The sequence below is a fragment of the Tyto alba genome, unplaced genomic scaffold, assembly GCF_018691265.1.
Source record: "Tyto alba isolate M040663 unplaced genomic scaffold, T.alba_DEE_v4.0 Super-Scaffold_29, whole genome shotgun sequence".
Lineage (NCBI taxonomy): Eukaryota > Metazoa > Chordata > Aves > Strigiformes > Tytonidae > Tyto > Tyto alba.
This window is the reverse complement of record NW_024881303.1, coordinates 3,573,243-3,598,496: the sequence shown is the minus strand read 5'-3', so window position 1 is coordinate 3,598,496 and position 25,254 is coordinate 3,573,243. Positions and strand designations below refer to the sequence as shown.

The 25,254-nt window shown below is 53.7% G+C and overlaps 1 protein-coding gene and 1 long non-coding RNA gene across 2 annotated transcripts in view; both read right to left on the bottom strand.

Moving 5' to 3' along the window:
- LOC116962163 (FERM domain-containing protein 6) overlaps window positions 1-8,402 on the bottom strand; it is a 37,470-nt gene extending 29,068 nt beyond the window's left edge. The window contains exons 1-2 of the mRNA XM_042799266.1: window positions 8,124-8,402; window positions 7,814-7,886 (exon numbers count right to left, since the gene is read on the bottom strand). The gene's annotated coding sequence lies outside the window, so the exon portion shown is untranslated. The remainder of the gene's footprint in view (window positions 1-7,813; window positions 7,887-8,123) is intronic.
- Window positions 8,403-18,865: 10,463 nt separating this feature from the next.
- LOC116962168 lies at window positions 18,866-23,102 on the bottom strand. The gene is made up of 2 exons (XR_004407405.2): window positions 22,872-23,102; window positions 18,866-21,024 (listed from the first exon to the last, which is right to left on the bottom strand). It is a non-coding gene; the product is annotated as an uncharacterized LOC116962168 (long non-coding RNA).
- Window positions 23,103-25,254: the final 2,152 nt, after the last annotated feature.

Sequence of the window (25,254 nt, the reverse complement as noted above, 5' to 3'; positions counted from 1 at the left end):
GATTGCTCAAAACTCTCCCTACCACCACGGGGGCTTGTGCTGCTCCTTCCTGACCCCCACCAGCTCACTCGCCGCACGCGATGGAGAGGGATGCGTTCATCCCCGGCCATCCCAGCGACATGGGGAAAGGATAACACGCCCCGGGGGACCAGCAGCAGCCCGTCCCAGCACTGCCCCATCCCAGCACTGGTGTGGGAAGCTTCCCACAGCGGTGCCCAGGCCAGTCGGGTGGGGTAAGCGTGGAAGACACATTTAATTATACAGCACCGGGTGTTTTTCCAGTTGCAGAGGGCTGGCTGCATTCGCTCTACCTGCACCGGGTGCCATTAGTCCTGCTTGACAGCTAATTGGCAATTAATAATATCTTTGCGTTATGCAAATGCATTATGAAAGTTCTGCAGTTCAATTTTTTTTTTTGAATGCCTTTGCATTTGCTTCTAAGTACAGTGATGTTTTGGAGCTTGGATTATATATATATATATATATATATATATATATATATTTTTTTTTTTTTTTTGTGAGATGGAAAAGTGAGTGTTTGGGGGTATCAAAGCAGGTAATTCTTCCTGCAGCACCCAGGAGGAGTCACCAGCCCGGGGGGGGTGGCTGGCACGGGAGTTTTTGGGGCTGACCCCGTGCTGGGTGACAGCTGTGAGGCAGGGCTGAGCCGAGACATGCCAGGCTGGCCTCGTCACGGCTGGTAATGCTTTAGGTGGCACGGCGGAGTAGGAAAGAGCATTAAAAATAGCCTCAAATACCAATAGGAGCTTAGTGCAGCCGAAAAAACGAGCTTGCAGACAGCATCCAGCCCGCTTCGCTTTGCTTATGCTAATCGGGGAGAGGATGGCAGCAAACAGCTCGAGGTGAGAAGATTGGGCGTCGGGGAGCGAGCTGGGACTTTCCACGGGCAGGCAGCCAGCGCCATCCCTTTTATCTGCCGTTGGGAGTGTCTGGTTCCTCGGGGGAAGGCTGCCCGGCCGCCCCTCGCCCGGTGGGTGCCGTGCCCCAGGCACCAGGGCTGGGGGTGAGCCACGTCCTGGACCCACGTGCCCGAGGTTGGGGTTAGCGGCGAGGTTCGGCTTCCCCCGAGCATCTTCGTACCTGCACCCCTCTGTGAGGGGCTGGGGAGAAGTTGGACAAGCAGCACACGGCCAACCTGGTGTCCCCCAGCAGCTTTGGAAACGCTGGACGTGGGGGTTTCTTGGGGAAGGGTGGGAAACACGGCGTCATGTATTCGGTTTTCTATTTCCAAGGGCTTTATGGGGCAGCGCTGTATGGACCGGTCCTTTCCCTTCCATCCCCAAAGCCCCGTCCCAGTGGGACCAGCTGTGGCACTGGAGTCCCCTGGGCATGCAGTAAATAAAAACCACGGTGGTAATGACCTCTGCTCAGCAACACTGAGCCCTTCGACTGCCTTAAATTCATCGGGACGCAAAGCCGAGGTGCTCTTTCGTAGCGCAGCCTACTTTCTTATGCTCAAAGTTGAGCTCCCACCTTACTCATTCTCTTTTATTTGGGGGGAGCAGATAGTTTGCATCAGCTCTGCTAACACTGCTGGCTGCCCAGCAAGTCTTGCTCAGGGCTTAAAGAGGCATCTTTAAGAAACATAAGCAAGATAAAGAAATGAAACCACCCCAAAAAAAGAGAAGAGGCATGCTGAGTGCAGTGTGAACACCTGCACTTTTGGCTCCCTGACTCTGGGACTGGTTTTGCAATCAGATCTCCCAGCATGTGAACTTACACAAAGAACATGAAAAACCAGCAAAGGCCCCATTTTTCCCAAGTCTGGGCAATTCCCAGCGATAGGTTTGCAAACCCAGAGACCAGGAAAATGTAAGTCTCTTGTAAAATTGGCTGCGTGATGCTGCTGAGTGCTCAGGGAGATCTTTCACAGAGTGGGAAAGCTATTTGGGAAAAAAACAAAGGTACTTTTTTCCCTGCTTCTGCCCAAACCCTTTGCCTTACATTGAGCAGACCCTCCTCAGAGGAACAACTCGATAAACACTTTGCTGCCCAGGCTATGCATGAACTTCTTAAAAAAAAATCTTTGTTTCTTTGACAAATCATTTGCATTGAAACTAATTAAACTTTAATGGGCAAAGCCAAAGAAATTGAGATTTTTTTTCCATCAGAGACAAGATAGAGATGGACATGATTACCCATCAGACCTAATATACCCCATTAAAACTGCCCAGCTCCTGCAGGTCTCTCTTTCCCTTTTGTACTGTGAAACAAGATGAGGAAGAACAAAGGGCAGGGAGGAAATAGCAGGAAAATTCATGCATTTTCCAAGTGAAATGACATTGCTTAGTTCACAGGGATAAAAATTACCTGCATGTTCCCGTCTGCTTTCTTATGCCTCAGTTTCAAACCCTCGGTGTTGGAAAAATCCTCCCCACCCAGCTGGGGAAGCTGAGGCACAGCTCAACTGCTTATTAGCTGAGCTGGACGAGCCAGCGAGCAGGCAGGACTGCAGGCAGCCCTTGCACCGTGGGCAGGAGGGTGCTTCCCTTCCCTTCCCTTCCCTTCCCTTCCCTTCCCTTCCCTTCCCTTCCCTTCCCTTCCCTTCCCTTCCCTTCCCTTCCCTTCCCTTCCCTTCCCTTCCCTTCCCTTCCCTTCCCTTCCCTTCCCTTCCCTTCCCTTCCCTTCCCTTCCCTTCCCTTCCCTTCCCTTCCCTTCCCTTCCCTTCCCTTCCCTTCCCTTCCCTTCCCTTCCCTTCCCTTCCCTTCCCTTCCCTTCCCTTCCCTTCCCTTCCCTTCCCTTCCCTTCCCTTCCCTTCCCTTCCCTTCCCTTCCCTTTCCCCATCCCCATCCCTTTATTCCCCTTCCCAATCCCCACCCCCCATCCTTATCCCCATCCACATCCCCCTCCCCACAGGGGACAGACCCTCTCCTCCAGCAGCCGGAGGGGCTTTTTTGCATTTTTTTTTTTTTTTAACCAACCCTGGGTTTTATCAGGTTTTTAGCTAAAGCCCAGGTTTTCACGGGGAGGCCGGGGCTGGCCGACGTGCAGGGCTCAGCCAGGCACCTGCCCTGTCTGTGGGACCCAGCACATGGGTGACAGCCCTGCTCAGCCACTTCCCCAGGGATAACCCCCCCTCGAAAGCAGACAAGAGCATGGAAATGGAGTGAAACCAGCCCTGCGGACAAGCTGTTTGCAAAGCCACTGAGCATTCCTCCTCTTCCCTGCAATCCTTAACACACGTCCCTCTCTGCTAATAACTCGTCGGGACACCAAAATAACAGCCTGCACTCTTCCTGCATGACAGGGCACACCGGCTCCTCGGCCAGCATCCTCGTGCTGGAAAATAGGCGTGCTGAGAAGGGCCAGAAAATAATGGCCAGAAAAAGCAACTTAAAACCTGATGTTGTTGGGGTTCTTCGAAGGACTAAAAGTGGGTCTCAGAGGGGAAAAGGCTGGCAGAGACCCCAGGAAGCTGCTCGGAGCAGCGTGGGTCCCTCCTGTCACCTACCACATGGACACGGGACCAAGAGCTGGTGTCCCGTGGCCTCTCTGTGGGAAGCCAAGCCCAAGGGTGATGCTTTCGGGAGGGGGTGCTGGGGGTGCTTGTGGGGTGTAGGACCCCTGAGCACGGGGGTTTGCTTTGCCTCTTTGCTTTGAGAGAGGGGCAGGTGAGACGAGGGAGAGGGCTCCCTGCAAAGGGAAGGAAAGCGAGGAGGAGGAAATGAAAACTAATTAACTAGTAAATGTGCTGGGTTGGCTCGGGGGCAGCAGGAGAGCGAGCCAGAGGGCTGACTCACTCTGACTCAGTCTGCAAAGAGTGGGTTGAAATCTGGCGTGGGTGCATCTCCTGCCCCGGCCACGCGGCCGGGCTGCGGGCACCCAACCCAAACCTGCCGGGGCCCGAGCATCCCCGCGGGGACCCGCCTCGCCCAGGCGCCGCTTCCTTTGCAGGGGAGAAGTCGTTTTCTCGAGGGAAACGAAGCCAGATTCGCCGGCAGGAGCAAGCAGCTCGGATGGAGCCAGGCCTTTTGGATGCCCCCCTATTTTCACCTTAAAACTGGCCAAGAGCAGGGTGGGTGGGAAATCCACCCCCCCCCCCCCGCCCAGCCAAAGCCACTGCCGCCGTGGGAGAAGATGCCGTGACCGCCGCCGTGGGGATCCCAAATAGCGACCCTGAAGCTGGCAAATGCATCCAGAGCCAGCGGTATGACCAAAAAGATGGCTTTGAAGGGATGGATTGAACCCTGCCCACTTTACCGAGCGGGGCACCCGGCGGGGACGCAGCCCCGGTGCCGCCCGGCATGTCGGTGCACGCCGGCGGGGAGGCTCTGCCTTCCCCTCCGCTCCCCTGCGCCCCGGCTTCGCCCCGTTCCTGCCCGATGACTGGGTGCGATTGCTTCACACCCCCCCCCCCCCCCAGGCTCCAGCCGAGGGGTGAAGGTCCCTCTCGCCACCCACTCCCTGCCCCCCGGGGTGCTGCTGCCCCGGTGGGCATGGCAGGGGGACGCGCTATTTGGGCGCGTGGCAAGGAGAGGGGTGCGGGTTTAGAGGCGGCCAAGAGCATCCCTCAAGGCTGGGGGGGGGGGGGGGGGCGTCACCAATCTGCACCCCCTTTCCTGAGGGGCTGTGCTGGAGGTTTCAGAGGAGACGGGTCTCCTTGGAGGGGGCAGAGCTCCCATCTCCCCGCTCCAACCCACTGGGGACTGGGTTTAGCTGACGCTGGGTTTGAGGCAGCCGAGTTAGGTGAGAGAAATCCTGCCCTCTGCACAGGCATGAAGAAAAAGGGAGGAAAAAAAATGTTGTGCAGTCGAGTTGGTTTTTTCCCACTCCCGGAGGCTTTGGCACAAACTTACTTTATTTTTTTTTTTTTTTTAATTTTGTTCTCGCTCTCTTTTTTTTTTAAAAAATATTTTCAACCACTTAAAGACTGAAGTCTTTCACCTCCTGACAAAACCCGGGCTCCCTGCCAGCACATATTTCTGATAATTCATCCATTATTAAATGAAATCAAAGATATGAGTTTAAAAAAAAAAAAAAAAAAAAAGACATGAGACTGTTTGCATCCAAGAGAGGCTGTTTACAGCTGGGCTGGAATTTTCTTTAACTGCAAAAGGATCTCCCCAAGGAAAACCCACCCAAAACACTTATCCTGCTCCTCAAACTGCAAACATCTCCGGGCAGCCATGCCAAAAACCCAGGGATCCTACGGCGTTTTCCTGCCTGGATAAAGGCAATTCCATCCTTGCTGGGCTGATAGAAGCCCTAACTGGGGTGGGTGCTGCCAGCGGGCTGCCCGGGGAAGAGCCTGCAACCCATGGCCAGAGACAGCCTGACTGGATCAGCCGGTCCTCTCCAAACCGGAGAGAGAGGAAAATCTGATGGAGAGGGAGGGGCACAGCAATTACAGCCTTTTCGCTTTAATAACCCTCGCTGCTTCCCCGAGACCATATTTACATCCTTCTCGGCACAGAAGTAGTAATTAAAGTCTCTCTGCTCAGGTCTAAACAACAGCAGACCCTCCTGTTATTAAAAGCAGAGAGGCAAAGCTGAAAATAAACCTGATTTTTACGGCTAGGGAGACTCGAAGCCCTGTCTATAAACTGGCTAATCAAGGAGGGCAGCAGGATTTAGGGCCACATGTCCGTGCTCTGCTAAGGCATCGATACGCTGCATTTATCTCCATGGGATGCAGGGGACGGAAAACCACTTGGAAAACAGCTCCATGACCCTGGTTCCTTCTCACACCATTTTTTCAGCCTTTTCCAGCACCCATAAGGGAGCAAATGGGTCTCGGGGTCTGGGGGCACTGGCTGACAGGCAGAGCCGTGGCCGTGCCGAGAGCTGCTCGGCGGCAGCTTGTGCCTTACCTGAACAGCTCGGGCCCTCCTCTCGCTATAAAGAAGCTATCAGAAAATTTTGAGGAAATTAATTATTCACTAAGACTGCTAATTAAGATGATTTCCTCTGTGAAGGCATGGAAGGAAATGAGCCGGAGAAGCTCTTAATTGTTTAAAAAGAGCCGTCCTACAGGCGTTCCTCTCGAGCTGCTCTGCCCACTGAGAGCGCCCGGCCCCGTGTTTCGCCGGGTCCGAAGGAGTTTTCCAACATCGGCGCCAACCTCACACCGCGCAGGTGCCTTCAAAGAAGCAATAAGGTGAGCCATAAAGTGCTCCTAAACTCCCGTCCCCAAACTGGGTGACCCAACGCACCCCCCAGCACCATGCTGCTGCCTCCTCCCCATGGGGTCCCTGGGTGAAACCAGGCCAGAAGAAACAGCATGTTCCTCATTCAGGCTTTTTTTAGATGACCCAAGAGCTCAAGGAAGACCTCATCTTGCCCTAGGTCTGGCACAGTGTGGCACTGGCTCCTGGGCAGCCATGGAGAGTGGGTCAGGACTGCGCTGGGGGAATCCCTTCCTTGCCACTGCTGGGTCACCGTGGGGTGCCCCATCCTTTGCCCTGGCCCCAGCACCGTGTCCAGGCAAGCCCCCCTGCCCAAGGGGGGGTCCCCATGGGGCAGCCAGGACAATCCCCCATTGCCACCAGTCTTTCAAGGCGGGGTTGAAATCGCAATGGTGTGGTCAACAAGACACCCAGTCTACCGATACCCATGGCCAGAAGGAAGTCTGAGCATCGGCTCTCTATGTCATGATGGTTTGGGCAATCCCGAGGGCCTGCCAAAAACACCCAAGGCACGGCTGCCATGTATATAAAAAAACCTCAAAGCTACACGCAGCTTGATAATCCAGCAACCTGCAACCCCAGCTCATTTCTAGCGCGTGCCTGAGCTGTTAGCAGCAACCAGGGACCCGCCATCACCCCCGCCTTGACCCTAAGGCAGAGCGCTGCACCCACTCCCCAAAGCACCCTTGGGTGGGTGGGTGGGGGAAGAGCAAGCCCCCGGTGCCTTGCACCAAGGGAATCTGCTTCTTCCCAGCTGCCGGGGTGCAGCGGGTGGGAGCAGAGGTGCCCAGGGACGGCAATCCTCCGGCGGCCCCCAGGCCATCCACCCAGCCTCCCACGGCAAGGAGTGGTCCCCTCGCCCACGCTGAGCTTTGCCCTCCCACTCCCACCACCATTTCGTTTCGGTCCCCCTTTACCGGGACCTTCCCTTCTTCTCCTGTAGGGGTTGATGGAGAAAAATGCTCTGGGATCTCCCATGGCGGAGAACAAAAGGAGTTATTTTAAACCAAATGGATTCGTCTCCAAGGCACCTTGCCGAGAAGAGGGTGATGCTGCACCAGCCTCACTTCTCCCACGGAAATCAGTCCCAGCACAAACGTGGTGGGCTTGTGGCCCGGGAGCACATCCCCTCCACCCCTCTGGCACCTGACAGGACAGGAGAAATTTAGGCCTTGGCGCAGGCAACTGCTGGGGATCGCACAACGAAGGCTGAGGGAAAACCGAGCAGATCCAGCCGAACGGCATTGCACTGGGAGCTCGGGGTTTTCCCGAGACAGCACCGTCCTCCACAAGCATCCCCAGGGACCTGCACTGTTCCTGGCACGGCCCTCGTGCCAAAATGCTGTGATAAAGGAAAACGCGGCCCCGAGGGGCACGGCTGCCAACGCTTGGCCAACTGTGTCCTCACCAGGAGAAGACAAAGCTTGATAACACCATGATTGCCCTGAGATCCCCTGCTGAGCTTCCAGCAGCTGAAAGGCATTTACAACCGTTCACAAACCACAGGTAAAACACATGGAAATGCACTTCTAAGTCAACACTGCAGCCCCACGTCTCAGCTAGGAGCCACCTAAGATGGCCCCTCCAGCACCACGTCACCGTCTGCACCACCTTTCCTTTCCCTTCCGCGGCCCAACACCATTAAAAACAGGCACTCGTTTTCCTACCTGGTGCTGGGAACATCTACAAGTCGGGTTCCTCCAGCATCTCCATGGCGAGCTCGGGGTTATCTCGGCAGAGCTGGAAGATAAAGCCACCAAGAGAAAAAAACTCAGCGTCCCTGCAGAGGTGGGACGCTTCAAGGCAGGTTCCTCCTGTGCAGCTGGTGGGAGCCCATCCCGTGGGAGCCGGTGGGAGTGCAGGGCTCTTCGTGTCCTCCCGGGCTGGTGAGGCACCAGGATCCCTGGGAATTGTGCTCTGCTTGGAGGGACCTACCCTTTTTTGACTGCGGTCCAACCCCAAAGCGCATGTTCTTACCTGCTCGGTGGAAGACGGGGGAAGACTCGAGCACCTTTCTGAGAAACACATGGATCTCAGAGGTGTGTGGATCTCTCCCAGCTCTTCCCGCTCTTCGGCCAAACGATGGTTAGGAAAAAAGGGGGATGCAAAGTTGCGGCGAGTAGGAGAAAAGTGGCCGGTGGTGCGAACGCTGCCCGCAGCTGGTGTCTACAGAGCTCTGCCGGTTGGTTAACACTGGAGCTCTGATCAACAGGTATATTGATGTCAAGCTGGGACTTGTCTCCTCAGCGAGGAAAGGGAACAGCAGAGATTACTAAGCAATGCAGGAATGTGGTTTGTTTAATATGAGCCATCAACACAGAAGAGTAAAATAATGACAGATGTGTAATCACATTTCCTGAGTCTAAAACCATGAGATAGAGAATTTAAACACCACTTTTCCCAAGATCAAGAAGAGGAGCCATTTGGCTAAGAACTCATTTGGTTACTAATTTCCTCGGCATTAAATCAGCTGTTTCCCAAATCTCCTGACACACTTTGCCGAAGCGCTCCAAGGACGGGGCTGCTCCCCGGCTCTCTTTGATGTGAGGGTAAGCAGAGTGAGAAGATGCTTTGGAAACATGAATACGCCGGCTGACCAAGCTGGCCCAGATCAGAGGTTCCTGAGCACTGCTTAATTGGTTTATTTTAATGAAAGACGGCAAGATAAATTTCACGTGGCTTTTTATCGGGGGAGCGGCGAGTGGTGGGAGACAGAAGTCAGGATCTGGGTTGAGCCAACCCTCCGAGGGCAGGCTGGGAGGAAAATGGAGCCCTTTGCCCAGGAAAAGCCTGGCAGTCGTGGAAAGCCAGAGTCTACTTGGGTTTGGTCTCTCTTGCAAGGCCGGTCTGCAGAAGGCACGTGGCCAAGGGACACCAGACCCAAAGCCCACCGAGACTGGGGGAAGAAATAGCAGCTCAGCCTCGGTCTTCGCCTCCGGCCGCGGCAGTTTCCCGAAGATCATGGTTGCAGGACCTGCAGGGGAGCAGTTATGTGCCCTCACCGTGCTGCAGATGGTGGGGAAGGGCTGGGAAGGAATGGTGTCATTTGCTCGTTGGGTGTTTTTATTTGTCTCTTAAGATCAAAAGTGGGAAAAGCACCAAGCAAGTAGGGAAGGTGCCGCCGAGTGCAGGAGCCAGCTGTAGAGGGACTCCAGTCTGCCCCTTCTCTGGATATGGGGAGCATGTTGTTTGTCACTGGCCAAATTATCAGCCCTTCTTCTGCTCTGCTGAGAAATGGGGGCCTCCAAAATATCCCCTGGCATGGTGGTGGCCATGGAGGAGTTGCTACACTGGCCTGAGAGGCTGAGGAGGACACCACCAACATTAGACCTAGGTCAGGTATATTTTTCATGTCCAGAAACAGGCCTGAGGGTGTGGGTGCATGTGCAGAGCACCAAAGATCCTCCACCTCTTGGCCTTGGACCCTCCAAATTGAGCTTCATCTTCTGGATACTTAGATCTCCCCAGCCTGGTACCAGTGAGGTTTGCATCTGGCCCCCACACCAGCTCTCCACCTCAACACAGTCTGGAAGCAGCTCCCAGACACTCATCCAGAGAACCTGGAGAACATCAAGAGAGCAGCTAAGCCTCGGTAGCCCAGTGTCTTTTGTAAGCTCCTCTCTGCCCCCCAGGAGCTTGGTGGGGTGTCCAATCCTGCCAGTTATTTCAGGGGAGCAGCACCCAGATGGGCAGGGAATTTGCGTGGCACACCCCAACCCAGAGACTCTATGGTTGCCAGACACCAGCAGAGATGCCCAAAGACAGGGGTTTAGGGAGATGGGAAAGCCAAAAAAGGAGGTACCCAAGGGAGCAGGACCATGCTCCCTGGTGATGGGAGACCTTGCAAAGCTGCAGTGCGCTGGGGCCTCTGCAGCACACAGAAAAAATGCATACCCTAACAGGGAGCTCACCCAGGACACAGTTTCTTAATTTATTTTTCATTTGCCATCATGTCCCTGTGTTGGATACCCTCACCGGTGCTGTCAGGACTCCTCCTTGCTCGCTGCCAGAGGAGCTCCGTTGACCATACAGCTGATGTCCTTACAGACTAGTGATGCCATTAACTCACATCTCCCCAAGAAATGGTCCTTTATTTTCAGTTAACTGAACAAACAATGGTTCTTCCCTCAAAGGCATCTAACGAGCAGCGTCCCCGTATCTGTGACAATGTCCATGCCTTCCTCCCTGACTTTATCTGAGTGCAGGAAGCTGCTGCCTCCTGCCATGGGAAAGGCAGCTCCTTCCCCTAAATGGACTTTAATTACTCTGACTGCTTGCCAACAGCTATTCTGGTGACACCCATGCTGCCATTAAGTCTTGGTTTCACCCCAAATTGTGCAGAACCCAGGCACGGCTTGTCCCTGGCTGGCGGTGAAGAGAAACGCCCGAGGTGGTGCTGGCAGAGCTCAAAGGCCACGTTCAGCCCCGGGGAATTGGGGGACAAACACACCCCCTTGGCCAGCACCGGGCTGGTACTGCTAATCGTTGCATAAGATGTGCAAAGGGATAATTTGGGACGTGAGGAAAATGGCCTGTGCACTGAATTTGGGAGCCCGTGGAAGTGTTGATGGAGCAGGAGCAGCCGTCGGAGGCAGAGCAACCTGCCAGCCCTGCCTGTGCCGAGCTCGCCCGGTGCCCGGGGCACCGATGGGTTCCCCGGGTGTGTCTGGCAGCCCCGTGGCTTCCGTTCAGGGCTGCAATTTCATCGCCACTTACTTTATTAAGAGTCACCTTGGGTGGGATGCAGCTGTGGGCTGCGAGCCGAGCTGAATCACACCCTCCCAGCTGGTCCTCTCCGCACAGGGAGTCTAGACGGCTGGCTGATGTGGAGACATCTCCTCTGCGAGATACCTGCACGAGGGCTGGGGCACTCCCCACATCAAAGGGCCCCTGAGCTACTAAAGTGAGGTTATAATTAAGCCACCCTGGGGCGAGAGGGAGAGAGCTTCTCCCAGGGCCGGCTGATCTCCCTCCGCGGCTCCGTCACTGGGGGTGGTGTCCTCTGCCACCACCCTGGGAGGCTTCAGTGGCCGTAGCAGGGGCTCCCGTCCCACAGCTCGTGGGGACCGTGGCTGCTTTGTGCTGGTCCTGGTCTAAAAACCAGAAGGCAAAACCTTCCTTTGCAAGCCGGTCACGCTCCGCTGCCGGCTTCTTGACTCCCTTGCACACAAAGAGAAAAGCCCTGTCAAGGTTGGAAGCACAGATGTTTTGGGACTTCCTTATAAACCATTTTGCCGACAAATTTCCCCGAAAGCCAAGGAACAACCTGGGCAGCCACAGGCTCTGAGAAGGGCTGTCCCAAAGGGCAGAAGGAAGCTGAAGCCCTGGAAATCCTTGCAGACACCACCGCAGCCCTCCAGCGACTCGCACCGTGGGTGACCAAGCATTGCGATGCAGCAAGTTGCAATTTTGACTTCAGAGAAAACCCAGGAAAGCAGCCATTTAATTAACCAGAAGAACCTGCTTCCTGTCACTCCTTGCTGTAAAGCGCGTTGGAATCTCATCTTTAGCTACTCAAAAGGCCCCAAGAAACTCAACACCTTGCTAGGACCCACAGCCTTGAAAGTGGGAGATGCTGGATAATGATTTCTCCTTTTAGCAGGGTTTTGTCCAGCTGGACCATTTCACAGAGCCACAAAAAAAAAAAAAAAAAAAAAAAAGAGAAAATTGGCACAAGCAAGAAGCATGTAAGCTTCAGTGGGCAGAGAAAGAGCATCAATAAAGCCCACAGTAAAGGATTGAAAACTGGCAAGGAGATCCCGGCAGACAGTTGTCCACCAAAAAGCCTCTGTGAAGTGGAACGTTGCTCCTGGGGGTTCCACCAGGGTGGGTGCTGGTCACCCCTCAGCCTTTTCACCCATAATCGGGAGATTGCTGCAAAATCACTGCTGGGAAGTGGTGCGTGGCATCCCCTGTGCACGCAGCAGAGCACACCCAAACCAGCGGGAGGGTGTTTTGTTTGTTTTTGTAGGGTACTTAAAAATAATAAAAATTTTAAGAAAATATTGCATTAAAAAGGGGGATCACTCCACCTTCCAGCCAGCTGCTCAGATGAATAACCCCAAAAAGGGAGTTATTTGATAGGGTGACCTTCCCCTCCCCCCATACACAGCATCATCTGGCTGGCCCTTAAGCAACAGGTCCAGCATCACCCCACAGCAGCCCCAAAGTTCAAGTCAAACCCAGTGGTCCCAATACACCACAGAGCGTCCTCCCAGCACAGCCCTCCTGCCTCAGGGATAACAACCTCTCCACCAAGACGGTGCCCATTCCAAAATGCAGGGCTGGTGGCTCAGGCTGTAATTAATCCCCACGCAGGGAAACCCCAGTCGCTGACTGACCCTCCCCAAGCAGACAAGCCGAGATGCACCAGGCAGACTCTTTCCGCGGAGCAATCGAAGCCGTCCCGCTGTCCCTGTGCAGCCCCGATGGCTTCGTGGTCACTGTCTCTTCCCAGCACATCGTTCACTCTCTGGATTGCCTCGGAATTGGCTTTCCATTTTCCAGGAGAACAGTTTTCGCTTCGTGATTTCTTTTTTTCTGTGAGCTGTTAAATCCAAAGTCTGTTGTGAACACAATTTGGGTGCATGCTCACAGCTACGCAACGGCCTCATTTCCCAACAGAGTCAACTGGGGAAGGCTTACTTGCGAAGCATACTGGGATAAAAAAAGAGCACCCCTTTTAAATGTGGAAACCTTGCTTACAGCTGAGTAAGGATTTAAGGTTAGTAATATGCAAGGAGCAGGCCAATGCAAAATTATTTTTATGATTCACTCTGTCTCCAACCTGGCCTGGAAGTTGTTGCAGACTTTGACTCAGATGATCAGCGACGTCGAGATGAGAGGGACAACATAGACATAAAGATAATATAAGGTGCAGTGGCATGGTTTTACGGGCTAATTTATATTAGCCCCTGCCCAGCCAGCGTTCACCATGGTTTGCTGTATTCATCCCATGGGGTACAGTCACGCTGAAGGGGATGGAGCAGAGGACAAGAGCTGGTCATCAACACGTGCCCTTGTCCAGGAGCACGGGGGGCCGGGGAGCAGCAGCATGGGGTGACCAGGAGAACTGCTGGTGTGATGCTCTGCTCACGGAGCCGTTCCCCTTCCTCCCACAGCTTTTGCAGATTTGCTCCTAATATAGCAACACTGGTTTGAATTTGAGGCAAGAAAAATTACCCAACCTCGCTGCCCTGAGCAGTTCCAGGGCAATGGGTAAATGCATGAACTTGTCAGTGCTGCAGTTGATTTGCAGAGTATTTATTTGCTTATTAGATCACATTTGGCTAATAGTTTCTCTGATGCTCCATAGTACAAGCTAATATATCTTCCCTGGAGACCCACCTGCACCTTGCTCGATGGCCTGCTTGAAGGCATCCCTAATTAAACCAGTTTTGCCTTCCTAATAGAGCCCTAGAAGTCAGCCAGCAGAGCAGGAGGTGTTTACCTAGCTGCCACCCTTTGACGACAGGAGTGGAGGTGAGGAGGAAGAGGCTGGCCTGCCCGACGCAGTGCCACACGTCTCGTCACAGCCCCGACCAGCGTGGGCGTGCGTGCGGCGTGACTGCGGCCACGGGTCCTTCCGCGGCTGCTCCTCTCCCACCACCTCTTCTTGCGTGGGATGAGGCAACCGAGGCAAGTGGAAGGGGGTCTTGAGGCAAGCGAGGGACACTCGAGCCTCCCCTCGCCGCTGAGATGTTTTACCAACGGAGCATCCATTGACCTCGCTGCCTGAGAAAGCCTGCCCGCCCCCGCTGCATCGGCCACCCTCTTCCCATCCCAGCTTTTCCCCGTTTACGGCACCACTGATGGGGACCCGACATCCCTCCCAAACCCCTTTTCATCCCATCCAACCGAGACCTGAGCTTTGTCTCGTCTTGCCCCACCAAGGCCCTCACCCCTCGGGCGTGGGGAATGCCTCTTCCTGACACAGCTCAAGCATTGCAAAAATGCGTCCCGGCTGGCTGGGGCCGAGCAGCACACCGCGGGCCGGCATCCCAAACCCACCTCTTCTCCACCCCAGGCCGACAGCCCCGTCCCACCATCCCTCGCCCCTTCCTCGCCTGCTTCTTCCTCACTCCTCTCCCCCACCTGCGAAACAAGCAGTCTTTGTCTGCTCCCCACTGTTTGGAGGAGCACAAACGGCTTGAACTTTCCCTGAGTGTGTTTTTCCCCACCAACAGGACTGCGTGCTGTGCCGATGCCAGGTATTAACTAAGAGGATGACTCAACAAACCAGTTCAGACCGAGCAAGAACAACCCTTCACTTTTCTTCCAAGGCTCCAGCTCAGCCCAGCACAGGCTGTTCCGGAGCATCAGAAAAGGTTAGTTAACTTGAAATATGACTTTTTAAACAGTTTATTACATCTCCTCTCCTTTGGGTTGCAGCTGGTATGGGAGGATGATGGAAATGCAATCAAGGAGACCATTCCAAGGTAGTTTTTCCCTAATTTTTTCTGTCTGGCTTCCAGGTTTCCCTGTGAGATCTTGGCATGTATTTTGCAGAAGAGGTGTGCTACATGGCAGGTACCATGAGAAGTGGCACGTGCCGGGGGATGGAGATGGAGGGCTTCAGGAAGGATGAGCTCCCCAGTTTGCTTTTGGCCAGGAGATCAGCAGAGACTCACGAGAGCCCCAGCATCCTGAGCTCCCCAGCATCCTGAGCTCCCCAGCAGCCTCTGCCAGATGGCTCCAGCTTGTGACGGGGCAAAGGCACGTGGCACGGAGGGGCCTGTCCCACTCACAGAGGGTCAGTGGCTCCAGCTGTGATGGGGAGCAGAGGCAGCACTGAAGGTTCCCACTTGGGAAAGCTGCAACACTGAAATGAGCTGATAAAGGCAGTAGTTAAAAAGAAAAAAAAAAAATAAACTAGAGACAACCGCAAAATGCGTGCTCTGGGAAGCATGGCTGGGCAGGGTCATTGGATGCTGGTGGCCCTGCAACCTCCAAGTCACTTCAGGATGATAATCCATCCAGGAGACATCTCCTCCCGTCGCTTTCTTGTGGATGAGAAGGAGGCAAGATAGGAGCATGGGGTGTGAAGCAGCAGTGTGGGGCAGAAAAGCCTCCCTTGGAGCATCAAGGGATGACAAGGGGTTGATTTGTTCATGCCAACGCACTGGAGGTTTGTCCTGCCCATGGCTCACTAGGATTTGGAGAGAAGGAAGCCAGGAGGTCTTTAATGGCAGCATAACATCTACGCCCAGCTCCACCAGGAGAAAGCCTGCAATCAACTGGGACTGTCCCCGCAGAGAAAGGAGCAAGACCAGTTCAGGAGGATTGCGCCAGACTGGGCAGTGACCTGCAAATGCAACCCCGGGGGGGGGGGAAGAACAAATCCAACGTGATGCGGAGGTGGGAAACCAGCTCCCTCTGCCTCTGCAACGGGCTCCAGAGCGAGGAGGTGCGCGGCGAGGGGCGCTGCCAACTGCAAACCGCGTCCCTGCGAACGGGTGGGGGGATGTCCCCGGCCCCCGCGCAGCCCAAGCAGAGCCTGTGCCCCCTCACCTCCCGTCTCACCCCCAGCCACCAAACAGATGGGCTGGGAATCGTTTGCCCTGTATTATTCCACGAGGACGGACAATTTCTGCGCAGCGTTGCCCGAGCTGTCAGAATTCCAGCCGGGTGGCTCTGTAGTACCTGCCAAGCGTGGCAAACATCTGCTTTCAGCTTGGGGAGGGAAAATCAAGGTGTCGCCTTCGCTTCCCCAAAAAAATAAAACAAAACCCAACCCACTGGGTTTCCTGGTGAGCCGACCCGTGACTGAACACGCATTATCTCTGTGATGAGAGGGCACGCGTGGCCGTGCTGGTCACAAAAGTCCTGGGTGGCTTCGTGGCCCAAAGAGAGCGGGGAGACAGGGATGAGCTGTGGGTTTGCAATGGGAGGGGGCTGGGGAGCAGCAGAGATGTTCCATCCAGAGCCCCAAGCGAGGCCAGGGTGGGAGGGAAGGTTTCGCAGTGTCAAATCATTACATTTGGATGTTTTTCTACATGAGGCTTTCTGCTTCCAAACAACTGGCGCTTTCTGTTCAGCGGCTGACCTCAGTGGGAAGAAAAATTGCTGCACAAAAGGGACAGCGAGCCTGACGCCAGAAGCATAAACTCGGCGCTGGTCCCACGAGCAATTCTGGGTGGGTCCAGACAAGGCGTTTTTCAGAGCTTTTGTTAAAAATAGTGAAATAAAAAGCCCTCAAAAATCTGATTTTTTTGAGAACTCTAAGGCACAGTTAGTTTGAACCCTCTTGTGCCAGCACCCTCCCAGTTTTCTGGTTTGGCCCCTACACCAAAAACATCCATATCTGCCCTGTTGCTTCATCTTCTCTGAGACCCTTTTGCTCGCTCACATTAATAGAAAAACATCACCCTAATTAATAAACCCTGCAAGAGCCACTGAAATCCTGAGTGCCTCATCAACCCTCAGAGCACTAGTCTGTTTTTCTTCATCTTTCTGCATCACTGCCTCCTTTACTCGGCTGTGGAGATCATTGCAATTTATATTCGTGTTTTTATTAATTGCAGAGAACCCATTCACCTGTTCTGCACAAAGCGCTGGCCGTTTGGTCCCTCTGCCCACGCAGGGCTCCTGGACACACGTTCTTCAGGAGGCCACATGCCTGTTGGGCGCACATGGCTGAAAGACCCCAACAGTTCTTAATTACATTAAAAATCAATGTGCTGCCCAAAGGAGGAATAGCATTTTGGTGACTGCTGGTGGACCTCCCCAGTAAGACCTTCTCCAGAAGGAGGAGATGTTTCCCGGAAGATGCTTCACAATTTTGACCCATGAGCAGTCGATTTGGGGTGAATTGCCACGTTTACACTCAGCCACGGCCACCACAGAGCACACAGGTAGTGGGAGAGACCCAAGACATGGCGATTGCAAGAAGATTTCCCATTACAATGGCCAACAAAACCGAGACATGGTTTGGCAAACTGCATACTCAAAATGTCTCAGAGTTTTGGACTAGCTAAAAAGTCCTATTTCTACATGTTCCAAAGAAAAATTTGTCTGGAATTTTTTTTTTTTTTTTTCCAAGGTGGGGCAATTATTTCACTCCAACACTTAGCTCAATTAATTTTACAATGTGCTTAAGAGGAGAAAGGAGAGCAGATGAAACCTGCACCCAAATATTCCATAGTATTGGGCCTGTGCCTAAATACATCTGAGCTAAGCTACCCATGAGATCTGCTTCCCACTCCCAGGCTTGGAGTTTTCTGAGGGACACGTGGGCAAGAAAACCCAGCCTAGGAAAACCACTGGGGTTCAGGGGTGGTTGCAGGATCAGCCCATTGGGTCATCTGGAGGCTTCTGTTCGGGGATTCAACTGCGGGTTTGGGGGTTCAGCTGCAGCATCCATCATTTTGGATGCTCCAGTGAGCATCCCTCACCAGAGCCTGGTACTCGGCATGGCTGTGGTCTCTGGCTGCCTTCCAAGCATTTCCCCAGAGCCCCAAAACTGGCATCTAATAGGGTCACTGGTCACACTGGTGATCCATCTGAAATTCCACACATGGCAGACAGGGATGCGCTTCTGGGATTTCCAAGAAAATGACAATTAGGTGGGGTTTCTTTTGCCCTCTGGGTTTTTTGGGACCCCGCCCTCAAGTGTGTGTTGCTGCACCCAGGACTGGGCATCTCTGACTCCCCAGTTGCCACCATGCTCTGTTATGATCCCACTTCATTATTCTAATTTGTGATGTTTTGCATGACCCTATGAAGATATAAATCCCTGCATCTCCTGCTAGGTACCAATGCCCTTACCTGAAGGAGTTTTAAAAGCCTGTAAAACTCTCTAAGTCTTTTTAATGATGAGAAATAAAGGAAAGCCTCAGCAGGGGTGGGTGCTGTTCTGCACCAATGAACCAGTGTATCACTCCAGCAAGAAGTGATCTCGTTATGATCTCCCCTAAGGAACCATCCCCCGGGAGCTGGCTGAGGTGCCTTGGTGCCTGATGGTAAAATACAGGACGTGCTGTTCAGCCAAAACTCCCAGGCAAAATGTTTTATGTTCATAAAGCACCGAGAGGCAGCCTGACCGTGGGCAGCGTGAGAGGGAGAAGGTGAAGCCCCTGCACCCACCTGGTCTGTGAGGAGGGCGATGGGCACTTTCTGAGCCTGGCTGTTTTCTCGGGCCCAGCAGCATCCCACAGCAATGAGCTGCACGGCCCAGTGGCACGGCGAGCGTGAAAATACTCTCCTTGGCACAATTTGGGTGGCAAGCTGCCGTCTTTGGTTCTCCCGCGTGTTCCCCGCTGGGGATTTTAAAGGATGCTCTTGCCTTCAGGATCACAGCCGGGCTGAATCGGTCGTGCTGGCTGGCAACGGCACCTGCTTGGACTTTATTTCTGACTCCAGGCATTAAATCCCAGATTCCCATCCCAGGCCAGGGAAGTGGGAACAGAAATGGGTGTCTGCAGGCAGCAGCCTCGGGGCTGGCTCACAAAGCATCAGCTCGACTGTGTGCTTGTGTAGATCCCAGCTGGGGCTTCAAATCTCCGCTTGGGTCACCTACATCCACCCAGCCCCTTCAGCCACCTGCCCCACCAAAATTCAGGCTCAGGACCCCAAACAACTGAGGGCTTCCCCACTTCCTCCCTTCCCTTCCCCAGGGTTATCTCCAGAGCTGAGGAACAAGCACCAGCTTTTTGTCTGGAAGAAAACTCCAGAAGAGAAGAAGACAGAGGGAAAAGCATCACTTGCAAGAGAGCATTTGCTTGGGTCAGCCTCTAGTAGGAACGTGTTTAATTCAGCATTGTTTGCATGAATTAACCATTGCAGGTGGAGGGATTTTCTCCATCCCTTGGATGCTCAGCTGTAGGATGTTCGGAGCTGCTACATGCCAGGATTGCTAGGCATGTGCTCCACGTTTGCAAACTTGTTTCAAAAACATTTTGAAATTTCCCTGGAAACAGATTTCTAAAGAGGGACTGGACACTGAGACAGATCTGGATCTTTGATTCCAGCTCTGATAAAAAAAGATAACCCATCTTGTCATGGAGAGGAAAGTTTGTCTCTAAAGGAAAAGTCAAAGCATCTCCTTGTGAGTAGGGTCAGCCATGTTCCTGCAAAACACCTCAGTCTTGACGAAACCATTGTTTTCTGCCAGGAAAATTATAATAAAATACCGGCCCATGGGAGATGGGATGTGACAGAAATCATCCATCACGGCCGTGCCAAGGAGGAGTCACTGCAGCGAGCTGGTACCAGGACCTCGTTGCTCTGAAGGCGTGCTGGCAGATCACCCCAATTCCCCAAAGTTTACCTTGGCTCCGGAAGATCCTTCCAAACAATTAATGTGTTTCTGAGCTGACATTTAAAATGTTGGAAGGTTCTGGCTGGCTATGGAGTTCTCCTCTAATTACGTTCCAGTACGTTGCTTGTCATGAACTCGTTACTAGCCTGATCCAGTGTGGGCAGATTGCAAGAGACATATTTTGTCCACGAACACTTGTGTTTTGGATCTTGTCAGAGGCTAACCCCAGGAGAGCTTCAAACAAGAGCGACTTTTTCCAGTTTTCAGGATTTGCAATGACTTCATCGCGTTTTCTCAGTGCAGATCAGAAGTTTAATGGCAAAGAAAAGTATTAACCCAGAGTTCAGGTTTGCAGGGAATGTGAAAGAGCAGTGATCTGGGAAAAACAAGGTGCAAGATGATATGAGAATATCAGCTCAATAATACAAGCATAAAAACCCCTTCACAAACAAAAAAAACCCAAACAAACAGAAAATGTGAAGAATTCCCACTGCTATTCACAGGAAGTTTGTTATACTTTTTTTTTTTTTTTTTTTTCCCTTTCTTTCTTTTTAAGACTAATATTTGGATTTGAAAACCTCTGCCATGAGAACAAGTCAGCCTGCTTTATGTCCAAGAGCAACCAGCCAGGCTTTGGACATGCTCCTTTTGAATGAACTGGCGACCTGATTTTGGGAGCTGCCAAATAAACTCCCTTGGCTCCGCTGGGCTCCCCCCACCCACGGGCACAAGACAGGCGAGGAGCTCCGACACAGTCGGTTTTATCTGCAACAGGGTGAGATGCATCCAGGCGGTGAGTTGGGCTGGCAACTCGGGGTTGGCAGAGTTTGCTCGCGATGCACAGAAACGTTTGACCGTCTCGGACCCGCACGGGGGGCTTTCATCACAGTTATCAGCAAAGTGGGGTTTAACGATGGCTGTCGCTTCTGCTCAGGCTGGAAACTACACAGTTGGCCTCAGAAAGCTATCAGAAGTCAACAGGGACTCTGCAATGACAAGCTCAGCCCAAAAAGGTGTTGCTTTGCTGCTCCCTCTTAATTACGATGCTCGTGACAGCAGAATAGGAGCAAGGACTGCTTTTCTCTCCCCAGTCATCTCTGTGCCATCTATCTCCCAACAGTTCATTTTAATTATGCAATTATAGTGTGTACAGAGCTTTCTGTGAGCTTTAGTGGATAATTAAAACAGATGGTGAGCTTAATGGGACCGAGTCCCTTTTCTTCTTTTAATTAATGTGTTAACAGTCTATGGGCCAGCCTGTGGAAATCTGTTATTCAGCAGCTCTGTGGGTCTACAGCCCTGCCACACTCATAGGTGGGCATGCATGGAGATGGTGTCCTGAACATGGTGGTGGTCTCGAGCAGGTCCCTGCACACCTCAGATGTCACCTCCACAGTGTCGTGCACCTCACTGGTAAGACACAAGCACCCTCGAAGCGATGCTGGATGGATGCAGGTCTTCCAGGCACACACTGGCCGCTTGCAAGACCAGGACACCCAAGCACCTCTGAAGAAGATGTTCATCTCAAACCTCTGCTGGAAGCAACGAGGAGGAAGAGGAGGAGGCAGGCATGGGGCGGGGACACAGATGAGTCCCAGGGCACAATCCCCTCACTCCAACCTGCGGGCAAAAAACGGGATGCAAAACGCTCTTGGGGTCAAGGTGCGGGGACCAGCAGCGGTTGGGGAGCAGCAAAGGGACTCAGCAAGCTGGTACTGAGGGGGTGAGGCAGGACAAGTTTTGCCAGATGCTGAAACAATGCGCCAGCATCCTAATATTTTGTGACATATGGCCAACAGCAGCTTCCAAAGCGATGCCAACGGCTTGCGACACACGGTGCGAGCCCCCTGAGGCCAAGCAAAGCTGCAGATCTCATCTTTCCTGGAGGAGCTACCCCACCAGCAAGTGCCGGGTGTCGGGATGGACACGGAGCAGGGAGGGAGCAGGACCCCCAAGCTGGGGTTACACTAGGAAGAGAAGTTGGGAAACAGGCAGGTCGGGGTGGCACAGTGCAGGGGAGGTGAGGAGAGCAGGGCAAGGATGGGGATTTCTGAAGGAGCCCTCTGTTCGCCCGAGGTGCCTTGAGGCTGCAAGATAAGGCAACAGCAGGCTGTGAAATCTCGGTGGCCTCAGGAAGAAGGGACTGTGCCCCATCTCTGCCGACACAGGGTCAGGCAGGCATCAGATGATGCCAACGGGAGCCCTGTTCACAGCACCCGAAAGAAGGTGGGTGCCCAAACAGCACCTATTGGCCTTCCTGAGCTCCCCACCACAGGACGCTGGGGATCCCAGTGGTTACACGGGTTCAAGAGGATAGTGGAGAAATTAATGGGGCAGAAATCCACTGGGTTGCTAAATTCACAGAAGCCCCATCAGGAAGCCCTTGGGCTGGACACCTAAGATGAAGTGTCCATCACTGAATGGCTCCTGTGAAGCTTTGGCAGTGGGACGGGGCAGGCCGGGAGGATTCGCTTCAGCAGGGCAGTCAAAAATGCAAAAGGTAAGAGAAGCAAGTGTTTGGAGAGCTGCTTCCAAGCCTGTGGGTTGCTGGCAGGCACATTACAGAAGTGGCTAGCCTGATGAACTGATAATTTTTTGGTAAACTGGCCCTGATTACAGTAACAAACAAGGCACAGGGCATCACTGGAGAGGAATCCACCACTGGATTTGGGATAAATCACGGCCAAGGCACTGGCTGTGCCTTGGGTTTGGTTGGGCTGCTGGGATTAGCTTCTTGCAAAACCAGTGGTTTTGTGGGAATGATCCCTGAGCAAAAAGGGCCGCTTGATGCCATTGAACAAGGAAAACCTCCCTACAGAGGTTTGTTTTGCCCAAGCCCTGATGCTCTTCCAGGCGGTGGGGCGCGTCTCGCACCCACCAGGCAGCACACGAAGCTCTTGCTGCTGAAAGCATGACCAGAGGAATGAGCACGGCTGATGCAAGCAAGCTGGCAAGCTGAAATAATAATTCCCTGGTCAAGGGGAAAAAAAATGCGTGTTATTTCTGAGAGCACCGGGGGTTTGCCTGGTTTTGATCTCATGCTTTTTATCACAGACTAGACTGCAAAGCAGCTCTACAGCCCCCATGGAGGGGCACAGAGGTGCAAAATTAGGGGTGAGCCCTGTTCAAGGATGCGTCCCCCGTGTGCGGAGGGCAGATGAGGCCGGAGGGGACGAGGACACGCAGTGATGCTGCAGGCTGGCGTGGGCTTCTCCGCACATCTGCAGCCCAGCTGCTGGGCTACAGCTCGGCATTACTCAGCTTTTCCAAGCCTTCGCCTTAAAGTGACGTTGAAAAATGTTAATGTCAGGGAGAGGGACACCTCAGCGAGGAAAAGCGCGGCTCAGCAGCCGCATCCTGGCACTGGCAGCAGCTCTGCACGGCACTGGAGGTGTTTGGAGTTGGGGGAATGGACTTGGAGGAAACCACCTAACCCTCTCCAGGCCAGACCACCGGGATGTACTCACCCATGCCGAGCGTGCTGTCCCCAGCAAGGGTCACAGAGTCAGGTCAGTGTTAATCACCTTGGGATAAGCCCTGTCCCCCATCCGGGCTGCCCCAGTTCCCCCCGTCCCTCTTCGTCCGCGGCTCGCCGGAGGACCACACGCTTCCCAGCCCTTCCATTGCATAAGGAGCTTCGTTGCTACAACAGAAATTGCAAAAACCATGGAAACTGCTCGTCTCAGCCAAACCCAAACTTAACTGTATACACAGCATAAAATTTAGTTGCTTTAAACTTGCATTTTTTGGCTCAACTCTCCTGGCCACATCCTGAGCCCGAATGGATTGAATTACTGAGCACAAAATAAATTCCATCTGAGCGGGCTGCAGTCCTTGTCTCCCCGAACAAAGGCTGAGGTGTTTGCTTTGCCTTTTTTTTTTTTTTTTTTTTTTTTTTTTTTTTTTTTTTTGTCTTCAGGAAGAAAACGAGCTAACCTTGTCCACGTGGAGGAAGAGAGGCTGGGTTACTGGGAAGAACCGTGTTAGCTGTGATTGCCTGACATCAGCCACCTTCCCTGCAGCTCCACGCTGGGGACTGAAGGCGAGCAGAGCTGGAGCAGAGCCCACCGTGCCACCGTCTCTGGATCAACCCTGAGGGCCATGAATCCATTGCCTCCAGCATCCTCCTGACAGATGTCACCCGATGTGGCGGTGCCACCACCCTTTGCCCCGGGACCCCCTCAACTCCTTTGGAGCAGGGACCATGCACTGCTCAAAAGTAGAGGGAAGAAGGACTCCGAGACTTTGGGAGGGTGGGTAGCAGGGGACAGGGCTGCCTGTGGGCTCTCTTTTATCCTTAAATCGGGCAGGAGAGCGAGGAGGAAGGAGAGGGAGGAAGGGAGAAGGGAGCAGGAGGTGGTGCCAGAAGGGCTGGAGGGGAGCTGCAAACACCCACCAAGCATCATCCTCCTCTACCAGCCAGGGAGGGGGTGTCTCCGAGCCCCCCACCCAGCCGTGGTGCACAAAACCTGGACGCGCAGGGAGGGAAATACCCCAGCACTGCCCAAGCCCGGGGGTGTCGCGGTGGGGCGGGAGGGGTTTGCCTGTGCAGGCAGCACACCTGAGCTCCGGGAGCATCCCCCCGATCCCCAGATAAACTCAAACCAAGGGCAGGGTTCAGCAGCCAACCCCCCCCCCATACCCTGCTCACACCGACGGGGGCCGAATATGGAGGAAGAAGGATGAGGGGAACCCCCCGTGGCCCCTCACCGCTGCCGAGGGCGGCTCTGCCTGCACGCGTGGGAAGCGGCTCAGCCAGCTCTGCCTGTCCCTGCCCTCCTGCACCTCGCCTGTCCCGGCAGCCGCTCCACCCCGGAGCCAACATCCCCCGGCCCCACGGCGCCGGAGCGGGGTTTAGTCCTCTGCCTTGCACACGCCTGCAGACCCACCCCACGGAGGACATCTCCTCCACGGGGGCTCATCCCGTGGGGCCACAAGAGCCCCTGGGTCCATGCTCGAATAAGCCCATCGGGAGGCCTGACCCCAAAACCATCCTCAACGAGAGGGTAACCCCCAAAACGTGCTTTAGATACCCCTTCAGCTCTTGCTCATGGCCCAGCTACATGCCAGCCAGCCCTGCAGAAGCGCTGTGGGAAAGGAGTTTCTGGAAATTTTTGCTTGATGAACCATAATTTGCTCAGAGCAACCAAAATGCTTCGTAATTTGCCAAATTAATTCTCCACTGGTGGCTTGTGCACCCTTAGAGAGTCTGGTCAAGGTGAAGGCTGCAGCCGGGAGGGAAAGCTGGAGCATGTGCCCTACTCCAGCCTGTATAACAGTTCCTCGAGGATATTTTGGCTTATTTATTGACTTTACTATTGTAGTTCTTTTTGGAGAAAAATAAAAAGCAGGGAGGGATTACCACTGACACTCTCACGATGGGGTTTGTGCGTTGCGTCGGTGCAGAACCTGGCTAAGGGCTGGGGCTGTGGTGGCCGTGGTTTGCTGTCACCACTACAGAGGGTTGTTACCAGCTCCTGTCAGCCCCTTCCACGGCATCCCCAGGGAGCTGGAAATAATGGGACAGCAGCTGAGGACACGAGGATGGACTTACGTGATTTATCACACCCTATTTTCCACACTGGGAGAGCAACCATCTCCTCAAAGATAGTCTTACCCAAAAATGATGAACACCCTGGAGCAGCAACATCTCTTCTGTCTGTGATGCCTTTTTTCAGGTGGGATGAACCATCCAAGCTCTCTTGCACATCAAGGTGTAATGTCCTTGGTGCTGGGGCTGAGCCACTCAGAGTGAATTCTCCCTCACACCTTCTCAGGCTTCACATTTAATAATGATTCGCATATACTCCGTGGAGCTGTGGAGCAATGATTGCCCAGTTCCTTTATCGA